Genomic DNA, 9,017 nt, shown 5'->3' with positions numbered 1-9,017 from the left:
GTAGCTACACCTCATAGCCTACTGAAGCCTGCTATATTTTTGACTGATAATGAGGATGTAGTATATATGAATGCACTCTCCCACTGAAAAAAAAGAAGGCAGCAGGAGCACTTCTGGTGTCCCTAAAACCATCAGTGCTCATGGAAGAGAATACTTAAAAAAGGGAGGAATTTATAAACAAAACACAGCAGATCCAGGTGCTCAGAATGGTTAGAAAAGCATAAAAGGCCTTTAATTCGTGTGGTTAGAAACATTGAAAATACATCTGCACTTCAGTTCTGCTTGTGTTCATAACACCTGCCTGTATGCCTGTATTTATGCTACAAAAGCTAGTTGGTCAAGGTTAGTGAAAGATCATTTTTGTGTTTTGTTTTGTTTTTCTTTAGAGACGACTTTAATGCACAATTGGGTGAAATTAGCTTGGAAAAACGATGTAAAAGCTCTGGAGGTTTACCCTGAAGTAAATGTGGATTAACTGTTACTTGTACAGAGACAAGCTAGAAGTGATGGAGGAGTTGTCATGAGATTTAATCTCCATTTGGACACGACTAGCACGCGTGCATCAACCTGTCAGGATGTCCTGCTGTCGACTATCCACAAAAGGTCCAAAATGATCCCATTCACTACCTGGATTGTCACATCCAGGCTGAGGTGCTGCTGTCTTTTGGCTGCATCTAGTGTGTGTTAAATGATGTGACGCTACATGACGTGGCAGGTGTGGAACAGCCATTGCTCGTGACAGACAACATTATTCACACCAACACAAGAGGTCAAAAAACAAACATAGGTGTCATTTTAAGCGTTTGAACAAACAACGAATGCTACCTAAGTCTTGAGAGAAATCTGACCTATAAAAAGGAAACAGTGCAGCCTGTGACAGGCAGTAATTAAGACTATGCGGTCTCTTAATAACGCCGAGACGTCTTCTCTGGAGAAAAACACAGGGAGGGACTGGCAGCCCAGGGGAAATGTGACAGTTTTTAATCCTGCTGACAATAGATCTGCTGGCAGAGCACTCTGGAGACAGAGATGTGTTTGGTTTAAGCAGCGAGGAATGTGATTTGGTGTCAAAGTTTTAATTAGCTGGCCTCTCTGTCTAGAATTCTCCTGACGCTACAGTGCCGTTTCCATGTCTTTGTGCAGCAGGAACAGGCGCAGCAGTTTGGCACTGGCTGTTTTTACAGAGAAAACAGTTGTTTCTGCTGCTCTGCATGTCTTTGTAAATATGCAAAGACACAAGAACTAATATTTCTGACTGCACTGACTGTCTAATGTACACCTGCTTATTCTGCTCAGTGAAGCCAAAACTCTGGTAAAGCAGGTTAAAACTGAATTCATCTCTGAAACAGAAAGCATGAAAGTTTAGATACTAAAATATAAACACTATGTCATTCATGTGTTGATCGATCAACAATCGATTGATCAGCTTTTTTGAGCAAAATTAAGGCGTCAGAATTTAAACCTGAGAGTCTTTATCGACTCAGCTGTTTGGCCTGAAAGTCAAAGATCTCAGTTGAAAGGTTCCCTTCAGAATAAAAAGAGGTAATTATAGGAAAAATGAAGGTGTCTGAGGTTAAACTGAAGTGCTGGTTAAGTTGTTAGGGGTTAAGGTTAGGGTTCTCAACCATTAGCTATGCTCTCATTAAAAAGCTCACTTACCTGGTTTGAGAAAATGTTGAAAGTAATTAAATTCACTATGCTGAGGAAGTGAGCTCATTGTGTGCAGGTTAATGTGGAAGTCTAGGGGAAATTTAGCTATCTTGGACTTGGAGACAAAACTATGCATATATCAAAAGACAAGTTACCTTACTGCAAAAATATTTTCCCAGTGGTCATCTACAGCACTACAAAAACACTGCTGTCAAACTGCATGCAAGCTTATGATACTTTTTTATGAATTTTTAATCTTTAACATATTAATAATTGAACAAGCAAGCTGATTGAGGGACAGACACTAATGAGCATGACCATGAGGAAGCAAACTAGGAATAAAAAATAAATAATCTTCCGTGGGGAATGCACTGGGTGAGACACCTTTGATGGATTAGCGGACACCATCTTCGACTTCTCATAATCCGTGGCACACAGCTCAAACACAGGATGGGCGGAAGGATTCTTGGGAAATAAAAGACACATTTCCACAGACAGTAATCCATCATATCACCATTGTGTGGCAGCTGATATACTGTAACCCTTCACAGCAGACTCATGTTTACACTGGGGTTCTCCCATGGTGCACCCTGCTCTCCTGTATTATTATGTATGTCGCTTGCAGCCGATTGTCGAACATGCAGTGCAATACGATAATAGCTGCCGCCTTGTGTCAGCTTTCATGAGTCAACCACCTGTGAAGACATTCTGCATTTTAATTTCCTCTCTTGGTTCAGTGTGATGCTCGCTGTCCGGCTGTCACTCCTCTATGGTGGTAAAGAGCGCATGCCTGCAGCCGCTGATAACAGCTCAGGGCTCACTGACAGACGTCCATATGCCGGTGGGGAGGTCTGTCAGTCAAGATTACACTCTCATTTCCTCTTGTCCTCAAATCCTCGCACACTCCCAGAGAGGGAGATCCCAGGACAGGAAACCTGGACTCAGTCTGAGCAACACCGTCTCTCAGGAAAACTCACACTGAACTTCATAGACAGGGGTTATACTTTATTGCAGTTTCAAATATTATATTATAAGATATGTTCATAATGTACGCAATCTGATCAAAATGTCAGGCCATAATAAACTGAACTAAAAGGCATCCTGCAGGCTTTCATTGTAATAATGATTGGCTTCTTGACAAAGGTGTCATTCAATATTGCATATATTAACGTTTAAAAGTCAAACAGTCACCTGTGGATTTCAGATCTTTAATAAGTGGTAAATACAAGCTTTGCCATTATGTGTGAGTCTCTGTACAATCAATTTCTTAATTTCTCTCTATTTCTCTTCATGCTGCGTCCAAATGCCTTTCACGAGCTCTATAACCCTTTGAAACTGGAGAAAATGGCCTGAAATTTGTTTTACAAAAGGGAGTTATATGAGAATTATCAACAAAACTAAAAAAAGAGACAAATTCTATTTGTAACTATAATAATTTTGTATTTACATTTATGTTACGGGGGAGTACTTGAATTCTTTTTAAATTTTCTTCACTTTTTTTTAGGTCATCTTATTGTTTGTTTGTCTGTTTTTTCTTTTTTTGGATTTGTTTTGGGGGGGTTTTGTTTGTTTGCTTATTTTCAGCTAATTTTCTTGCAATACTTTACCAATTTCTTTCTATTTTGGGACCATGTGTTGATAAATTGCATATTGCCTTCTCCCCCATGCTTTTAAGTAGGCATTTTTTTAAGTGGCTGAAAAACCTGTTTGATATCAACCCCTGTGTCTACAAACTGGGAGCACACCAACCGCCAGCAACTGTATGTAAGACATTAATTCAGATAAGTATCAAATACAGTTCCACTTCAAAAATCCCAAACTACCCCTTTAAGATTAGCAAACATTAAGTGAATCATGTAGTATAATCTGAAATTATGAATAATAATTTATATTGTAGATCTCCAAACCAAAGACCAAAAATATCCCGATCTGCATTAGTGTGCTGTATGACTTTTGTTCTCTACTGTGCATCTGTGTTTGGAGCCCTGACTAATGTGAGTTTATTTATACAAAGACATCTGATATTCATTCACACATGAAGCTGTATTTGTAGAGGAGCTTTAAACGGTGCAATTAAGTCTTTTTTTAGCTCATTACTCATTTCGCTTTAAACTAACTGTGCCCGTCTAGACGTGTGTGACATTCTGGAGATCTTAATTTAATGTGTGTGTCTGGTGATCCTGCAGACATCTGCAGTGTGTTAGAGCTGGACGCTGCTCTGTTTGAGTTGGACAGTTTAAATATCCGCCTGAGACTAGCTAAGAATGCCCAACTAACTTCTCCCACACATTTCTGTTCTGGGTTTAAGCCAATAAAGCTGCAAATATTTAAGAGCTTGCGATCAGTTTTCGTCGAGTGCACTCTTTGCTTGTCGAGTTCTCATGTTTATTGGAGGAGTGTATTTTCTTTCCGGTGGATTGGGCGGTGTTAGGAGTAAATGACTTCTGGGGGTGCGGCTCAAATTCAGGTCACACTGTGCATGCTCCGTAGAGCTGTCGAGTATTAAACCATCAAAATATGTTGAGCAAACTGATGTTTAACACTTTAAAAAAAACCAAAAGTAAATGTTACTAAATCACCATAATAAACAGTGTTACTGTGCAGCAGTCAGGTGTGGCTGAGTGTCAGTTAGCAGCTAAAGCAAAGGTCTGACACTCAGCACCTTCATAAGTGAGCAACATGAGACAGGTTGCAGAGCTCTGATGACAGAGATATTACATCCTTAATCATGCAAAACATCTGTGCTCAAACTGCAGCTGCATCAGTCCAGCAGATTTCACATGTCATGCACACTCGTGTCATGTGGAGCTCTGTGACAGGCTCAGCACATCTCAGAATATTTCTTTGAACTGTTCTTCCATCTCATGTATTTCAGTCTTATTGCCAAAAAACAATACTGATATAGGCTAGGAACTGCCATGAACTAAACTCAAAATGACCAAATTTGTTGCTTTTTAGCACAAAAATTTATCCTTTTCCCCTGGAAGAACCCCCTGGGCTGGACTCAGCAGCTAAATGCTTAAATCATAATAAATGCTAAAAGCATCTCATACTTAAGCAACTGAGATTTACATTAAGTGGCTCTTCTGATAAATTTGTGAGAATCTGGAATCCTTTCATGGAAATCATTTAGCAAAACTTTAACCTTTCACCCTAGTGAATATAACTCCAAATGACCCAAGTCCCATTATCTGCCTTCTTGCATCATTTTGTAGCCAGTTACAATTGGATAAGCCCTAGATGGTGTGTGATGTGTAAAAATCTCTATTTGTGTTCATGTTTGCATATGTGTATGTGCTCATTTTATTTTACTGTTTTCCTTTAGCTATGCTTAACAGCACTTATTGATGTTCACCTTTATTTTCAATGGCAGCTGTGGTGTCAGGGGTGTAGTGTTGCTGGTGTACACCAGAGCAACGCACTGCCACTTTTTTCTCCATGTTAGGAACTAAAATGTTTTCAGTTCATGAAGCAATATGTTTTTTTAAAAACACTTAAAGATCCATTTTTTAATAAAGCATATGTCATGCAAGAGAGACGGTTAAAATAACTGGAATGCTCAGAGTTATCATGTTGACTCTGAAGGAGTGCTGATCGATCCACGTCATCAGTTCATGCGTGTTTGGCCAGTATTAGGAGGTCAAACTGACATTAATTAAAACATAGACAGTCAACATAATGGTTGATATCGAATGGCTGGCGGGGATGGATTATTTGGATATTAGCCACTTTTTTAAAGACTTTCCACTTAGCATACTTGTGGTGTCTTGAGTTCCTCATACAGCACTTCAGCATGAGTGACAGGTGCTGTGAGTAAAACCTACCTAACTTGGGGAGAAGGAGACGAGGTCTGTAGCACACTTTGCTGACTCAAACAGAAAACTTGTAGCTTTAACAGCTTACAATCTGCGCTCACTTCACTTCACGACTTCTCATATTAATTTCAGGGGGATAATTTGATTCTCTGCGGTGCAGTGAAGTGGATTGGATGACGTTGGGAATGTATGACGTCGGGGGGCTCAGACTGTGCTCACACTGTGAACATTTTAAAACGTATATCATCGTATTTTTGCACACACGAGGAAGAGATCTTGTGCGTATAAGTGGACACACGTGTAATTGAGAGCGTGTTTGTGTGCGCAGCTTGTCTCCAGGTTTGTGTTTCTCCTGCCACGTCAGTCCTATTGGCCACGGTCTATATTTAGCTAGGAGGTCGCAGCCAAACAGCATGGGAGACGCTTCAGAGAGACGTGAGCCTGGAAGGAGGTCAGTGGTGACTGAGATGTGCTGCAAGCAGGATAACAAGAACCAAAACCAGTAGTTATGTTAGCTGAGGGAGAAGAAGTTGAAGACAGGCAGAAACCACAAGGGAGAACAATCCAGACACTTTGCGTTTTTACTACTGATTATAATGCGCACATATCCACCACAGTAATCTTTAACAACATGCAGATACTGCAAAAGTTGATTAAAAATCCATGAAATTCTCGATTGATTTAAAGATAATAATGAAATTTGATAAATCTTGAGCGTTCATGAGTTTTATATAGAAGAAGGTAAAAGGGCCATGCTGGTGGTCCAGCCGTTGAAGTTTGCACTGTATCGTATAACAGCATGTAACATGCAACTGCAACATCCTGAGTTCAAATTTAGCAGGGACCTTTGTTGTAAGACATAGGCCTCTTTCCCTCCTCTTATTTCCTACTGCTCTCCACAGTTCACTCTTTTAGAAAAGGTTAAAATGATACAAATCTTATAATAGAAATAATATCTAAAAGAAGATTAATATGAGGAAAGTTGGAATGTCATATGATTATTATGAATGATCATGGTCTTTTATGGGGAGAGAATATGAACAAACTGACCAATGAAAATCGTTTATTTTTACTTTATTTTATTTTCATCATCATTTGAATTCAAATAGATAATAACAACTTCATTTAAAAAGTGTATGTTAAATTAAAAACATTATCCATTGATATATATTAAGGGGACACAGCCTCACTCCACTCACTGTTTTCCTGTTTTCGACTCGACTGGCCTCTGACCGCCTCTCCTCGTTTCTGCCCTGGTAAACCTAACAGCTTTCTGTCTCCGACCATGAGTTTTGCCCTTCCTGGTTCTCATCTGCCTGTGGCTGTGCGGTGTTCTACTGCTTCAGCGCCGTTGAGAGAGATCGCCATTCTTCCGGCCGTCTTCAGAGCCTCCGGCCAAGCGAAACCATCTCCTCCGTGTGAGTGCTGCTGGTGTTTATTGTTGTGATGGTACATCAACTCTCCACCTGTCCTCGTTGATTCCACTGCCTGCTCCTTCTGGATTCGTCTGCTCCGCTTCCTGACTGCCAGATGCCAACTCTGCTTCCCCCTTGACCACGAGCCCTGCTTGCCCCTCTCTGGAGTCCCCGCTTTTCCTACAGGCTCCCTGCTGTAAGAGTTTCTGCGGCTTACCTGATAAATTCACCTCCCAGTCCGCTCCACGTTCACAATTTCCCCACTCAAACTCTGAACTATCACCTGTGAACGTAAGCTCACCAGTCTCTTGATGAACTCTGCTCCACCCCAGAACTGAAAACTGTCCCTGCTTACCTGCAACCTGATTATACTCACCTTTGCTCCATTCAACCTCCCGAAAGATTAAATAAAGGTCATTACCAACTACTCACCTGCTCTGTTGTGCTGCAATTGGGTCCTACCACACCCCGTTACAACTACAGGTTAATAGGGTAATAAAAAAATAACTAATTGATATCAGCATGAAACTTTCCTTGATGGTTACTTATATAAGACAGTTATCTATTTATTTATCTATTTATTTTGTTTTAGCAAATGAAGCATTGTGTAAATAAATATTAGCTTGTTTGCACACATTTGCAAAAAATAGATCTAAATTGAAATAACCACATAGATGAGTATTTTGGATGTTTCGTTTTCACTTGTCCTAAATAAGATGTGTTATGTAAGCAAAATATGGCCCAAAATCTCAAAATTGACCTGTGCAAGAAACAACTGTTTTCACCTGTGTCTCCCCAAACAGTGAGTGTAGTGTGTGAGTTGAGCTTTATATTTAGTTTTGTTTTAAATCCCAGAGTGGCACAGGCCTGGTACCAGAGGAGTGTGTGTTCAAATTGGTTTTGTTTACTTGTTTTATTTTGCCTGTGAGGATTTCTTACAAAGAAAACAGAACAGAAACAGAACAAATAAACTGGTGCTTGCCAAAACCCCACCAGCACAGTGCCAGTTTGAGCCAGTTGACTGTCATTTCCACTCAGTTACTTTACACAGATATTTTAAATCAAGTCAATTGCCGTTTCTGCAAACCACAGATATGTTAAATTTGCATGTTTTTATGTATTAGATGGGCCTTTGTTTCTTTGTTTCAACAATGCTGTGGTTAATATGGGGTTAGATTTAAGCACAAGAACCACTGGGTTATAGTTCAGAAAAGTTCATGTTTTCGGCATGTTTGTTGGCGCAGTTGCTACTAAAAATGTAGCTTTTACTCTTGGTCAAAATAAACAAATTGTCATAGCTCTATTCTGGCTAGAAACACAGCAATGACTCTACATAAACAACTGCTTTTTGTGTCACAATCTTCACCAGAAACAACGTGAAACAAGTGATCCTGAATCCAAGTTGCACTGGGCGCAAATGTAAGGTATCGGTGGTTTGCAGAAACGTGCAGTGCCGATTCTTCTGGCAACTGGGATGTTTACATGGCTTGTTGTGGCTCCATCTAAATGGAAATTCACTGTACTGTCTTTGCCAAAATGTACATGTTGTAAAATAATAAAATGTTTACCACAGTGTCTCCACTCTCTTATTAGCTGATAAAGACCCAATGTCACACCTGCCACCTCATATGCACTCACCTGCACTCTATTTAATTGAGCCTCCTGCCTTTTGCTGCTATAAAAAGCTGCACAACAGCCATTCTGTTACGTGGGCTGAAAGAGGACTCAGTCATGTGTTTAAAGGCTTTAGTGATCTGTGCACCAAAGACTTCATGAGTTTAAATAGGAGCATTTGTCAAAACTGCCATTGGACCTTTTAAAAGACACACTTGAAGAGATTTGTGGACATTTCAGGAATACAAAGTATGAAAACTATTAGAAATCATAACTAATTATTGAGAGCATATGTATTTTATTATTCTAACTTAATCATAAGTAAAAGTTTGTTTTACATTTAAAGTATTGACATTCAAGCAGAAGCCCAACAAGGAAATATCAAGTATGTAGCTAGTTAGCACAGTCATATTATCACAAGGTGTAAAGTTGGGTTCATAAAAACAGCAATCGAGGAGGTAGCGACAGTAAGCTGAGAACGTGTCTAGAGTGCAGAATAAGAGAAATGAAACCTGAGAGCAGA

This window comes from Plectropomus leopardus, chromosome 17, assembly GCF_026936395.1.
Source record: "Plectropomus leopardus strain MGB_pleo_1.0 chromosome 17, ASM2693639v1, whole genome shotgun sequence".
NCBI classification, from domain to species: Eukaryota; Metazoa; Chordata; class Actinopteri; order Perciformes; family Serranidae; genus Plectropomus; species Plectropomus leopardus.
Note: the sequence above shows the minus strand (reverse complement) of the source record.